Consider the following 17,257-nt stretch of genomic DNA (forward strand, 5'->3'; position numbering starts at 1 on the left):
AATTAGATAGAGCAAGTTGACAGGAAATCTTGAGTCTCGCGACTTTTATGATACGATCCAGATTTTTTAAATCAGTTTGTGACAGAATCAACTAGAGCAAATATCCTGCTTGACTTGATTCTTGCCAACAAGGAACCACTAATTAAAATTTTTGAAGTTGATGATGAACTTGAGTAAAACAATCAAGGTCCCTGATTTCCATGCAGCTGATTTTGTGGGGCTGAGGAGTTATCTGACAAGTTATTTTCCTTCGGGTTAAGTAGGTGGAGATGGTTGCCAATATGACAATTTTTCTAAGCATAGTTCAAGCTGCCTAGACTATTTATGTTCCAGGTAAGGAAATCAGATCAATCAAAAAGTGACCCTAAATGTGTAGTCAATAGATTAAAACATCTCATGGGTAAAGAGAGAAGCATTGAAAGGTATAAATATATTCAAATCAACTGAGAAATAGAATAAAAATAAGAATAGGGATACGCAAAAGATTATGAAATTAAAGTCACAAGGGAATCGAAGACCAACACAAGTTTTTTTTCAGGTATAGGATTAGACATTAGGAGTAGGATTAGAGAGAAGATATGTCCTCTTAAAAGTTGCTCAGGTCAGCTCACTGTCAGTGACAAAATGTGTACAATTTTAAACACTTATTTCCTCTCAGTTTATATTCAACAAGATACTAACGAAATTACACTAATAAAAAATATTTAGGTCTGGTCACGAATAAGTTATACACGATCAAAGTCACTAGTGTCATGGTTCTCAGACAAACATTAAAAACCTAACAAATCACCAGGTCCTGATGAACTGTTCACAAGGGTTATAAAAGAATGTAAAGAGGAAAATAGCAAGCCATCAGTATATCACTACAACCATCAACATATCAGCATATCACTACTGGATAAGTGGAAAATGGCAGATGTAATACCTATCTATAAAACAGGAGATAGGTCGTTAGCATCGAATTATGGACCAATTAACCTAACCTCCAATATGAAAAAAATTGATGGAATCAATAATTGCCGAGGCTATTGGAAACCCTATTGAAAGTTATAAATTGAACAATAAATCTCAGGCCGGTTTTACAAAGTGGCGTTCAAGCTTCTCAAATTTACTAACTTTTTTTCACAAAAGTATTTGAGGTGATAGATCATGGTAATGAATATGATACTGTGTATATGGACCTCAGGGGACTGCTGAGTAAAGTAGAGGCACACGGACTAGGAAGGGAATTTTTTCCTGAATAGAGGCATGGTTGACAGAGAGGCAGCAGAAAGTTTGCATAAATAGGAAGAAATCAGAGTGTTAACGCACCACAAGCTGTGTTCCACAAAGGTCATGTCTGTGTATATTTGTTGTTCACAGTATACATAGACACAGATGAGGAGATAAATTACGACATAAGAAAGCAGACCTGCTGTAATGTTCCTCCTTTCTTATGTTCTTTTCTTCTTGTTTAATGCTTGCTTAGTTATCAACTTTGTCATGCTCCAGGAGGCCTATGCAAAAGGGAATTCCCATAAACTTAACTAAACTTAACTTAATGATTAGTGTATATCTGTGTATAGCTTCATACACAAACATACTACATTCAGGTCTTTGACTATTTAATGCAAGTAATAAGGAAAGAGAGTAACAGCTAAACTGACCGAGGTCGTAGTTTCCACAAGCTTGAGAGCAAGTATGACAAACAATTTAGTTTGTCATACTTGTCATAACATCTTTCTATTATAATACCAGGTGGCTGGTTTGCCATAACAGTACATCTCGCCCCATCCCTTCACTGTCAGTGTTTAAAGAAGCTATCGGTGTAGATAGTCTGCGGAATATTATTTTTTATCCGCAGGTCGTATATATGTCCCGGAGCACTGAGTTTAGAAAGTAGTCGGAGACGACGAGTGTGGATGATTAGTTTCTTGGGAAATTAGGTAAGCGTAGTGATATGACAAGCGGTTATCTGCCAGGGTGATACAAAATTCTGTTGTGTTCTAGCATGATACAGTTCATGTAGTCTAAATATTTTAATGTGTTTGGTTATTATAATCCATTTTGACTCACCTGTCCCATGAATTGCAAGTTCTGGCAATTCTCCAGAAACATTATTTTGATTACCACGCAACACCTTCAGTCCTGTCATGGCACTGATTTCATATATCTATCAGTAACACTAAGTATACCTAGTTCCCTCCTCATATAAAGTATTTTGGTGGTTATAGGACAAGAAATTTTTTTCATGTCTTTTAATGGTGCAATTGAGTTGCAGGACAAAAACTGGTGCGGTAAATACATAATTTTGGCAATTCTAACATGTACACCGTATGATTGCACCTTAAAACAGTTCTGACAGATGAGTCTGTCTTTCCATTGCTTAATTGTATCTGCAGCTGTTAGTGTACATGGAACAGTAAAATCTAAATATTTACAGAACACATAATCAATAGACCTGCCATTAATCTTTAATTTTGATGGTCCACTTATACGGCTCCCTTTGGTCTTTTCTACGGAAATTATAAGACCAAGATTATCATAGGCTCTCTGTATATGATTTAGAGTGGTTTGAATTTCTTGAAGCGTTTTAGTATGCACAAGAATATTATCAGCATGGCTAACTGTGATATTACTGTGAGAATCTGGTATAGATTTAAGTAGGGCATTAATAAATATATTAAACAATGTAAGACGTAATGTCCTGCCTTGATGGGTGCCAAGTTACATTTCTTTACTTTCATTTTTGTATCCCTGAAACACTGCAGCAGACTGTTTGTTAGTGAGATAACAAATAAAAACAGACCAACTATATCCATTTTAGTTAAGTTATACAAAGTAACTTCCTTATCTGCAACAACAAAAGCATATTTTAATATCAGGAGTCGAGTATTTGTGTCTAGTCCCCCCATGTACAGTTAAAAGTATTGCGACACAGTTTGGTACACCCTTAACGTGTGTGAATTCATTAATATTACGGGACATATATTTAACTCTATACGATAACCTGTTAAATGCCATCCTCTCACATGTTTTACACAGACTGCTAGTCAGTGAGATAGGGAGAAAAACATCATGTTGATTAGGTTTAGGCAGTGGTACAATAAAGCTACTGATTCACAACGATGGTGACTGACCCATAAGTCATATTGCACAGTCCTAACAGTGGGTCACCAGATACACTTCTCAGTAATCTAATGATGTCATAAATAACACCATCCTTCCCTGGGACTGTGGCTTTGCCTCTAGAGAGAGCAGCATCCAGTTCATATTCGGTATACAGGGTGTCACACTAATTATGCTGTTTAAGATACGTTGGACAAAATTACATCTATCATTGGACTTTCTAATTTCTCCTTGATACGAGATGGTAACATATTATAGCTAGAGACTTGTGCCCAAACTCCTAATTAACTTATTTGCTTTGTGCAGTGGTTTTGGGATGTGTAACTTGTCTACTCTTCTTTCTTCACAATTAATTTGTTAATACTCTTTCATACTTCTTGGGGGAATATGTTGATTAAGCTCACCAAAATATTTCTCCCAATTATTTTGCCAAAGTTCAGCTATTCTTTCCTTATTCAACACTAAAAGATGCCTGAATTAATTTAAGCATTTTTGAGAGTTACGAGGCATATGTAAGTCATGATAATAATATTAATGCTGTCCAGTATGCTGACCTCTCCTGCCTTTCGTTTTATATTAAAAGGAAAGTATATTGTATTTATAAGTTTTGTACAGACTCAGGTTCGTCATCTTTGTACCAGTTGGAGACAGTCAATAAATTTGGCCTCTTGACCTCGAGTGACTGCAAGCCTACTTTTGTTTCTTCTCTTGTGTGGTAAATAAGACATTAGCTATGCATGCACGGGCTGTTTTAGGTGAATGGTCAGACATCTGGCTGATTTATTACTAATAATTTGGACATCGTGAGACATAGTGAGATTAACCTTCTTTCCTCGGTATTTGTGATGGGATCACCCTACTTTTTGTGCCTAGCATTTAAGTGGCCAATTAAAACAATGGGCCCTAAATTTATCCGATAATCCATGAATATTTTATCCTAGTCAATAATATTATTTCCCTTCATAACAGAGCTGAAGTAATTAATGGAAATGACTGCGTAACTATGTATTGTAATGCATTATTGCTCTAATCTCTTTTATTCTGTGAAATAACTAAATTATACCTTACTTTTAATGCTTAAATTAACCTGTCTCACAATATTTCCCAGATATCTTTTATTCTTGCATCCTTTGTATTATTACTGCACCGTGTTTGACATGTTGGGAAGAAGCAGTGGCCGAGAAACAGAAAAACGAGGAATGTGAAAAACAAACGTTGTGCTACTTTTAACCCCATTACAGAATATGGGTAATTAAGATTAATTAAGCCAGAACGAAAATCTTAAGGATTACATTGCTTGCGATCTGACAAAGATGGCAAGTGTGAAAATAGGTAGTGTGATAATATCTTGTGTGATAACGCATAATGCTAGGATAACTAACATTAGGGTAGCTTTTGTGACAGTATATGTGTGAGGACAGCTAGTCTGAAAACAGCTGGTGATAGGTTATATAATGTGAGAATAGCAAGAAGACAGGGTAAGAAGAGACATCTAGTGTGATGATAGTTGGTGTGAAAATAGCAAGTATAAGAATAAATATTGTACGGGTACTGCGAAAAATCTGTAGGGCGTAAATAATCAGTGAAATATACTGCTCGATAATTCCCGGCAACCCTCCCACTGCGAACCATGCCGAGCGGGCGACGGCGATCGCGGCGGCGGCAGCGGCAGCGGCAGCGGCTTCCAAAGTTCCAAGTGTGAGATTGCAGTGCAGATGGAATCTTGCGTTATTCCATCTTCCCTGCTTCATCGGGGAAATGAGACGTGTAGCTTAACTATCTGCATGTATAAATATAAGTCTGTGTGTGTGTGTGTATATATATATATATATATATATATATATATATATATATATATATATATATATATATATATATATATATATATATATATATACCGTGCCGAATAGGTAAAATTAGTCAGATAGAAAAAACTCATTTAAGATTACGTCCTTTCTAAAATTTTCTCTTGTACGTTTAAAGATATATATTTTTTTCATTTATGATAATGTAAAAATTAATTATTTTGTACCAAAAGAACCTTAGAAAACTTACGTAACCTTATTGTAACAAGCTCAATTTAATTTAGCCTAATTCCACTAAATATGTTTTAGGTAAGTTTACAAGAATTTAATAATAAACAAATTCAATTAAATATATTTTTTTTCGTTAGGTTCTGAATGATTTTTGCGAAATTATTGCATACACAAATTTTTGCTTGCCTTATTCGGCAAGAAGAGCGTTGCTATTTAAGTTAAAATCGCAAGTTTTATCCATTCGGCACGACATATATGTACACATAACATAATCTACAATTTAGAGATAGTAATTTTTACTATACAATAAACAATAATATACGCAATAATTTCTATTTAGCATTACCTCTCACAATTATTTAAGGAGATTTATTGATTGGGAGATCAAAATTTAGCTTGACACAGTGTGGATTTCCACTTGACCCAACCATCTGACGTGTTGAGTGGTCGAGCAACTAGCAGAAAATAAGTAAATATCCGGTCACTTTATCCTCAGTTTGACTCTTCTTGCTCCACATGAAGCCTCACCTCGGAAACAAATTTTACACTATTACATAAACATTTTTTTAACATTTTCGAAAGGAATAAAATTATTTCTATAAAATTACATTAAATAAGCCACATAAAACTAATATATATATATATATATATATATATATATATATATATATATATATATATATATATATATATATATATATATATATATATATATATATATATATTTATATATATATATATATATATATATATATATATATATATATATATATATATATATTATATACATATATATTATATATATATTTATATGTATATATATATATATATATTATATACATATATATTATATATATTATATATATATATATATATATATATATATATATATATATATATATATGTATATATATATATATATATATATATATATATATATATATATATATATATATATATATATATATATATATATATATGTATATATATATATATATATATATATATATATATATATATATATATATATATATATATATATATATATATATATATATATATATATATATATGCAAGGAATTCGCAATCCTCCCTAACAGAGCAAAATGGTTCAGATATGTTGATATTTTATGTCTTATGCCAAACAATGTAGATATACACCATTTCCTTGGCAAATTAAATAGCTTAGCCCATTCTATAAACTTTACTGTTGAGTTTGAAGAAAATAACTCATTGCCTTTTCTAGATGTTTTAATTATTAAGGGTAATAATGAATTCAAATTTAAAATTTACAGAAAACCTACAAATAACTGTTCCTATGTCCGCTATTATTCCTCGCATCAAGATAGAGTCAAACTGTCTGTTTTCTCATCAATGTTTTTGAGAGCTTTACGTATTTGTAGTCCAGAGTTCATAGATGAAGAAATATCCAAAATTTATGAAATAGCCAATGATCTGTTATACCCGAGAAATGTGATTGAAAAATCTTTTAAAATTGCTAGAAATACTTTTTACAACCCAAAAAGGGACAACCAACCTTATTCAACTAAAAATATGTTGGTTCTCCCTTACCATGAAAACTTGGTTGATATGCCTTCTCTTCTTAAGACTTTTAATATTAAAGATGTATTTAAAAATCTTGATACAGAAAAAAAACTTTTGATAAAGAATTCCCCCCAAAATGCTGATGGATGTGTCTATAAGATTCCTTGTAAAATTTGCGATAAAGTTTATTACGGTCAAACTGGTAAAAGTCTCGAACTTAGATTAAAACAACATAAATATAGCATTAGAACTGGACAAGACTCCAATGCTCTATTTATTCATGTGAGAGATTTTAACCATCCAATTGATTTTCAAATAGTTGAGAAAGATGTATCAAGCAAGTCCATGGTTGGCAGAAACATAATTGAATCTTGTTTCATAAAAAGCAGTTTTGAAAATAATATGAATATTTCCTTAGGTTTATATAAATTAGATTCATTTATAATTAATAAAATTTGGTTAGAGTTTAATAATTCATTGGACAAATAATAAACCTTATTTCTTGGGTAGAATAATTTGTTAGTGAGATGTCGAGAGGACCTGTCTAGTTGGACCAGCGGACCTATTGCAGTGTTCCTCTTTTCTTATGAGACCGGTATTGTCCCCCGTCAGGTGTTTCTTTGTTGTGGGAGTTGACTGTGAGGTGTGGTCTAAGCCCTTTAATTGCCTTCCTTTGATGTATTACTTTCATAGTTCCTTGACAATGTGAGTAGTCACGAAAGAGCTTGGAATTTCACTACTCTTTCACAGTGGTTGTTTTTGCATATATATATATATATATATATATATATATATATATATATATATATATATATATATATATATATATATATATATATATATATATACTGGAGTTTACCTGGAGGGAGTTCCGGGGGTCAACGCCCCCGCGGCCCGGTCTGTTACCAGGCCTCCTTAGGTCAGTGTCCCAGGATGCGACCCACACAAGTCGACTAACACCCAGGTACCCATTTTACTGATGGGGAACATAGACAACAGGTGGAAAGAAACACGTCCAGTGTTACTACTCTGGCTGGGAATCGAACCCAGGCCCTCACCGTGTGAAGCGAGAGCTTCATATATATATATATATATATATATATATATATATATATATATATATATATATATATATATATATATATATATATATATACATATATATACATACATATATATGTATATATATATATATATATATATATATATTATATATAAATATATATATATATATATATATATATATATATATATATATATATATATATATATATATATATATTTATATATACATATCTATATTTATATATATATATATTATATATATATATATATATATATATATATATATATATATATATATATATATATATATATATATATATATATATATATATATATATATATATATATATATATGTCGTGCCGAATATGTAAAACTGGTCAATTAGCAAGAACTCATTTAAAATTAAGTCCTTTCTAAAAAATTCTCTTATACGTTTAAATATATATTTTTTCATTAATGTTAATGTAAAAATTTTTAATTTTGCTCCAAAAGAATCTTAGAAAACTTATCTAACCTTATTATAACAAGAACAATTTATTTTAGCCTAACACAACTAAATATATTTTAGATTTGTTTACAATAATTTAATACTAAACAAACACAGTGAAATATGTTTTTTTTCGTTATGTTCAGAATGATTTTGGCGAAATTATTGCATACACAAATTTTCACTTGTCCTATAAGGCAAGAAGAGCGTTGCTATTTAAGCCAAGATCGCAAGTTCTGCCTATTCGGCACGACATATATATATATCTATATATATATATAAATATATATATATATATATATATATATATATATATATATATATATATATATATATATATATATATATATATATATATACATATATATATATATACATATATATACATATATATATATATATATATATATATATATATATATATATATATATATATATATATATATATATATATATATATATATATATATATATATACATACATTTTTTTTTCAACAAGTCGGCCGTCTCCCACCGAGGCAAGGTGACCCAAAAAAGAAAGAAAATCCCCAAAAAGAAAATGCTTTCATCATCATTCAACACTTTCATCACACTCACACATAATCACTGTTTTTGCAGAGGTGCTCAGAATACAACAGTTTAGAAGCATATCCGTATAAAGATACACAACATATCCCTCCAAACCGCCAATATCCCAAACTCCTCCTTTAAAGTGCAGGCATTGTACTTCCCATTTCCAGGACTCAAGTCCGACTATATGAAAATAACCGGTTTCCCTGAATCCCTTCATTAAATATTACCCTGCTCACACTCCAACAGATCGTCAGGTCCGAAGTACCATTCGTCTCCATTCACTCCTATCTAACACGCTCACGCACGCTTGCTGGAAGTCCAAGCCCGTTGCCCACGAAACCTCCTTTACCCCCTCTCTCCAACCCTTTCGAGGACGACCCCTACCTCGCCTTCCTTCCCCAACAGATTTATGTGCTTTCCATGTCATTCTACTTTGATCCATTCTCTCTAAATTACCAAACCACCTCAACAACCCCTATTCTGCCCTATGACTAATACTTTTATTAACTCCACACCTTTTCCTAATTTCCACACTCCGAATTTTCTGCATAATATTTACACCACACATTGCCCTTAGACAGGACATCTCCACTGCCTCCAACCGTCTCCTCGCTGCTGCTACCATACTTTCATACATTCCCTTCTTTGCCTCCATAGATAACGTTTTTTGACTCCACACATACCTCAATGCACCACTCACCTTTTTTCCCTCATCAATTCTATGATTAACCTCATCCTTCATAAATCCATCCGCAGACACGTCAACTCCCAAGTATCTGAAAACATTCACTTCCTCCATACTCCTCCTCCCCAATTTGATATCCAATTTTTCTTTATCTAAATCATTTGATACCCTCATCACCTTACTCTTTTATTTGTTCACTTTCAACTTTCTACCTTTACACACATTCCCAAACTCATCCACTAACCTTTGCAATTTTTCTTTAGAATCTCCCATAAGCACAGTATCATCAGCAAAAAGTAACTGTGTCAATTCCCATTTTGAATTTGATTCCCCATAATTTAATCCCACCCCTCTCCCGAACATTTACTTCTTTTACAACCCCATCTATAAATATATTAAACAACCATGGTGACACTACACATCCCTGTCTAAGACCTACTTTTACCGGGAAGTAGTCTCTCTCTCTTCTACACACCCTAACCTGAGCCTCACTATCCTCATAAAAACTCTTTACAGCATTTAGTAACTTACCACCTATTCCATACACTTGCAACATCTGCCACATTGCTCCCCTATCCACTCTATCATATGCCTTTTCTAAATCCATAAATGCAATAAAAACTTCCCTACCTTTATCTAAATACTGCTCACATATATGCTTCAATGTAAACGCTTGATCTACACATCCCCTACCCACTCTGAAACCTCCTTGCTCATCCGCAATCCTACATTCTGTCTTGCCTCTAATTCTTTCAATAATAACCCTACCGTACACTTTTCCTGGTATACTCAATAAACTTATTCCTCTATAATTTTTACAATCTCTTTTGTCCCCTTTCCCTTTATATAAAGGGACTATACATGCTCTCCGCCAATCCCTAGGTATATATATTTATATATATATATATATATATTATATATATTTATATATATATATATTATATATATATATTTATATATATATATATATATATATTATATATATTTATATATATATATATATATATATATATATATATATATATATATATATATATATATATATATATATATATATATATATATATATATATATATATATATATATATATATATATATATATGTCGTGCCGAATATGTAAAACTGGTCAATTAGCAAGAACTCGTTTAAAATTAAGTTCTTTCTAAAATTTTCTCTTATACGTTTAAAGATATATTTTTTCATTAATGTAAATGTAAAAAATTTTAATTTTGCTCTAAACGAATCTTAGAAAACTTACCTAACCTTATTATAAGAAGAACAATTTATTTTAGCCTAACCCAACTAAATGTATTTTAGATTTATTTACAATAATTTAATACTAAACAAACACAGTGAAATATATTTTTTTCGATAGGTTCAGAAAGATTTTGGCGAAATTATTGCATACACAAATTTTCACTTGTCCTATATGACAAGGTGAGCGTTGCCATTTAAGCCAAGATCGCAAGTTCTGCCTATTCGGCACGACATATCTCTCTCTCTCTCTCTCTCTCTCTCTCTCTCTATATATATATATATATATATATATATATATATATATATATATATATATATATATATATATATTTTTTTTTTTTATTATTATCACACCGGCCGATTCCCACCAAGGCAGGGTGGCCCGAAAAAGAAAAACTTTCACCATCATTCACTCCATCACTGTCTTGCCAGAAGGGTGCTTTACACTACAGTTTTTAAACTGCAACATTAACACCCCTCCTTCAGAGTGCAGGCACTGTACTTCCCATCTCCAGGACTCAAGTCCGGCCTGCCGGTTTCCCTGTATCCCTTCATAAATGTTACTTTGCTCACACTCCAACAGCACGTCAAGTATTAAAAACCATTTGTCTCCATTCACTCCTATCAAACACGCTCACGCATGCCTGCTGGAAGTCCAAGCCCCTCGCACACAAAACCTCCTTTACCCCCTCCCTCCAACCCTTCCTAGGCCGACCCCTACCCCGCCTTCCTTCCACTACAGACTGATACACTCTTGAAGTCATTCTGTTTCGCTCCATTCTCTCTACATGTCCGAACCACCTCAACAACCCTTCCTCAGCCCTCTGGACAACAGTTTTGGTAATCCCGCACCTCCTCCTAACTTCCAAACTACGAATTCTCTGCATTATATTCACACCACACATTGCCCTCAGACATGACATCTCCACTGCCTCCAGCCTTCTCCTCGCTGCAACATTCATCACCCACGCTTCACACCCATATAAGAGCGTTGGTAAAACTATACTCTCATACATTCCCCTCTTTGCCTCCAAGGACAAAGTTCTTTGTCTCCACAGACTCCTAAGTGCACCACTCACTCTTTTTCCCTCATCAATTCTATGATTCACCTCATCTTTCATAGACCCATCCGCTGACACGTCAACTCCCAAATATCTGAATACGTTCACCTCTCCATACTCTCTCCCTCCAATCTGATATTCAATTTTTCATCACCTAATCATTTGATATCCTCATAACCTTACTCTTTTCTATATTCACCTTTCAGCTTTCTACCTTTACACACATTCTCACACTCATCCACTAACTCTTGCAACTTTTCTTTAGAATCTCCCATAAGCACAGTATCATCAGCAAAAAGTAACTGTGTCAATTCCCATTTTGAATTTGATTCCCCATAATTTAATCCCACCCCTCTCCCGAACACCCTAGCATTTACTTCCTTTACAACCCCATCTATAAATATATTAAACAATCATGGTGACATTACACATCCCTGTCTAAGACCTACTTTTACCGGGAAGTATTCTCCCTCTCTTCTACACACCCTAACCTGAGCCTCACTATCCTCATAAAAGCTCTTTACAGCATTTAGTAACTTACCACCTATTCCATAAACTTGCAACATCTGCCACATTGCTCCTCTATCCACTCTATCATATGCCTTTTCTAAATCCATAAATGCAATAAAAACTTCCCTACCTTTATCTAAATACTGTTCACATATATGCTTCAATGTAAACACTTGATCTACACATCCCCTACCCACTCTGAAGCCTCCTTGCTCATCCGCAATTCTACATTCTGTCTTACCTCTAATTCTTTCAATTATAACTCTACCGTATACTTTTCCTGGTATACTCAATAAACTTATTCCTCTATAATTTTTACAATCTCTTTTGTCCCCTTTCCCTTTATATAAAGGGACTATACATGCTCTCTGCCAATCCCTAGGTACCTTCCCCTCTTTCATACATTTATTAAACAAAAGTACCAACCACTCCAACACTATATCCCCCCCTGCTTTTAACATTTCTGTCATGATCCCATCAGTTCCAGCTGCTTTACCCCCTTTCATTCTACGTAATGCCTCACGTACCTCCACCACACTTACATTCTGCTCTTCTTCACTCCTAAAAGATGGTATACCTCCCTGGCCAGTGCATGAAATTACCGCCTCCCTTTCTTCCTCAACATTTAAAAGTTCCTCAAAATATTCTCGCCATCTACCTAATACCTCCCTCTCCCCATCTACTAACTCCCCTACTCTGTTTTTAACGGACAAATCCATACTTTCCCTAGGCTTTCTTAACTTGTTTAACTCACTCCAAAACTTTTTCTTATTTTCATTAAAATTTCTTGACAGTGCCTCTCCCACTCTTTCATCTGCTCTCCTTTTGCACTCTCTCACCACTCTCTTCACCTTTCTTTTACTCTCCATATACTCTGCTCTTCTTATAACACTTCTGCTTTGTAAAAACCTCTCGTAAGCTACCTTTTTCTCTTTTATCACACCCTTTACTTCATCATTCCACCAATCACTCCTCTTTCCTCCTGCCCCCACCCTCCTATAACCACAAACTTCTGCCCCACATTCTAATACTGCATTTTTAAAACTATTCCAACCCTCTTCAACCCCCCCCACTACTCATCTTTGCACTAGCCCACCTTTCTGCCAATAGTCGCTTATATCTCGCCCGAACTTCCTCCTCCCTTAGTTTATACACTTTCACCTCCCTCTTACTTGTTGTTGCCACCTTCCTCTTTTCCCATCTACCTCTTACTCTAACTGTAGCTACAACTAAATAATGATCTGACATATCAGTTGCCCCTCTATAAACATGTACATCCTGGAGCCTACCCATCAACCTTTTATCCACCAATACATAATCTAACAAACTACTTTCATTACGTGCTACATCATACCTTGTATATTTATTTATCCTCTTTTTCATAAAATATGTATTACTTATTACCAAATTTCTTTCTACACATAGCTCAATTAAAGGCTCCCCATTTACATTTACCCCTGGCACCCCAAATTTACCTACTACTCCCTCCATAACATTTTTACCCACTTTAGCATTGAAATCCCCAACCACCATTACTCTCACACTTGATTCAAAACTCCCCACGCATTCACTCAACATTTCTCAGAATCTCTCTCTCTCCTCTACACTTCTTTCTTCTCCAGGTGCATACACGCTTACTATAACCCACTTTTCACATCCAATCTTCATTTTACTCCACATAATCCTTGAATTTATGCATTTGTAGTCCCTCTTTTCCTGCCATAGCTTATCCTTCAACATTATTGCTACTCCTTCTTTAGCTCTAACTCTATTTGAAACCCCTGACCTAATCCCATTTATTCCTCTCCATTGAAACTCTCCCACCCCCTTCAGCTTTGTTTCACTTAAAGCCAGGACATCCAGTTTCTTTTCATTCATAACATCCACAATCATCTCTTTCTTATCATCCGCACAACATCCACGCACATTCAGACAACCCACTTTGATAATTTTTTCTTCTTATTCTTTTTAGTAATCTTTACAGGAGAAGGGGTTACTAGCCCATTGTTCCCGGCATTTTAGTTGACTCATACGACACGCATGGCTTACGGAGGAAAGATTCTTATTCCACTTCCCCATGGACATAGAAGAAAAAAATAAGAACAAGAACTATTAAGAAAAATCAAAGAAAACTCAGATGTATGTGTATAAATAAACATGTACATGTCTGTGAAGTGTGACCTAAGTGTAAGTAGAAGTAGCAAGATATCCTGTAATCTTGCATATTTATGAGACAGAAAAAGAAACCAGCAATCCTACCATCATGTAAAACAGTTACAGGCTTTCGTTTTACACTCACTGGCAGGACGGTAGTACTTCCCTGGGTGGTTGCTGTCTACCAACCTACTACCTATATATATATATATATATATATATATGGGGTCCACCTCTGGTGTTTTACATATTTGGCACGACATATATATATATATATATATATATATATATATATATATATATATATATATATATATATATATATATATATATATATATATATATATATATATATATATATATATATATATATATATATATATATATATATATATATATATATATATATATATATATATATATATATATATATATATATATATATATATATATATATATATATATATATATATATATATATATATATAATAAGATCACAGTAAACAGGTGATTTCAGAATATGCAAAACAACCACTCTGAAAGAATAGAGAAATTCCAAGCGCTTTCGTGACTACTCACATTATCAAGGAACTATGAAAGTAAAGCATCCAAGGAAGCTATATAAGGGGTCTGGTCGGCACCTCACTATCAGATCCCACAACGGTTTAAACACGTGACGCGCGGCGAGCCAACTTGGAAAGGTCCTTGGCACAACTCACCCCACAAACTATTCTACCCAAGAAATAAGAAATTTTAAAAATTATTTGTCCAGTGTATTATTAAATTCTTCCCAAATTCTATTAATTATAAATGGATCTAATTTATATAAACCAAAGGAAATATTCATATTATTGTCAAAACTGCTTTTTATGAAACAAGATTCAATTATATTCCTGTCGACCATGGACTTGCTTGATACTACTTTCTCAACTTTTTGAAAATCAATTGGATGGTTAAAATCTCTTACATGAATAAATAGAGCATTGGAATCTTGTCCAGTTCTAATGCTATATTTATGTTGTTTTAATCTTAGTTCGAGATTTTTACCAGTTTGACCGTAATAAACTTTATCGCAAATTTTACAAGGAATCTTATAGACACATCCATCAGCATTTTGGGGGGAATTCTTTATCAAAAGTTTTTTTACTGTATCGAGATTTTTGAATACAACTTTAATATTAAAAGTCTTAAGAAGAGAAGGCATATCAACCAAGTTTTCATGGTAAGGGAGAACCAACATATTTTTATTTGAATAAGGCTGGTTGTCCCTTTTTGGATTGTAAAAAGTATTTCTGGCAACTTTAAAAGATTTATCAATTACATTTCTCTTCTTAAGACTTTTAATATTAAAGTTGTATTCAAAAATCTCGATACAGTAAAAAAACTTTTGATAAAGAATTCCCCCCAAAATGCTGATGGATGTGTCTATAAGATTCCTTGTAAAATTTGCGATAAAGTTTATTACGGTCAAACTGGTAAAAATCTCGAACTAAGATTAAAACAACATAAATATAGCATTAGAACTGGACAAGATTCCAATGCTCTATTTATTCATGTAAGAGATTTTAACCATCCAATTGATTTTCAAAAAGTTGAGAAAGTAGTATCAAGCAAGTCCATGGTCGACAGGAATATAATTGAATCTTGTTTCATAAAAAGCAGTTTTGACAATAATATGAATATTTCCTTTGGTTTATATAAATTAGATCCATTTATAATTAATAGAATTTGGGAAGAATTTAATAATACACTGGACAAATAATTTTTAAAATTTCTTATTTCTTGGGTAGAATAGTTTGTGGGGTGAGTTGTGCCAAGGACCTTTCCAAGTTGGCTCGCCGCGCGTCACGTGTTTAAACCGTTGTGGGATCTGATAGTGAGGTGCCGACCAGACCCCTTATATAGCTTCCTTGGATGCTTTACTTTCATAGTTCCTTGATAATGTGAGTAGTCACGAAAGCGCTTGGAATTTCTCTATTCTTTCAGAGTGGTTGTTTTGCATATATATATATATATATATATATATATATATATATATATATATATATATATATATATATATATATATATATATATATATATATATATATATATATATATATATATATATATATATATATATATATATACATATACTATATATACACACACACACACACACACACATATATATATATATATATATATATATATATATATATATATATATATATATATATATATATATATATATATATATGTGTGTGTTTGTGTGTTGTTTGTGTTGAGGTTGCGGGGGTCGAGTCCGAGCTCCTGGCCCCGCCTCTTCACTGATCGCTACTAGGTCACTCTCCCTGAGCCGTGAGCTTTATCATACCTCCTTGATAATGTGAGTAGTCACGAAAGCGCTTGGAATTTCTCTATTCTTTCAGAGTGGTTGTTTTGCATATATATATATATATATATATATATATATATATATATATATATATATATATATATATATATATATATATATATATATATATATATATATATATATATATATATACATATATATATACACACACACACACACACACATATATATATATATATATATATATATATATATATATATATATATATATATATGTGTGTGTGTGTGTGTGTGTACTCACCTAGTTGAGGTTGCGGGGGTCGAGTCCGAGCTCCTGGCCCCGCCTCTTCACTGATCGCTACTAGGTCACTCTCCCTGAGCCGTGAGCTTTATCATACCTCTGCTTAAAGCTATGTATGGATCCTGCCTCCACTAC

This window comes from Cherax quadricarinatus, chromosome 11 (genome assembly GCF_038502225.1).
Source record: "Cherax quadricarinatus isolate ZL_2023a chromosome 11, ASM3850222v1, whole genome shotgun sequence".
NCBI lineage: Eukaryota > Metazoa > Arthropoda > Malacostraca > Decapoda > Parastacidae > Cherax > Cherax quadricarinatus.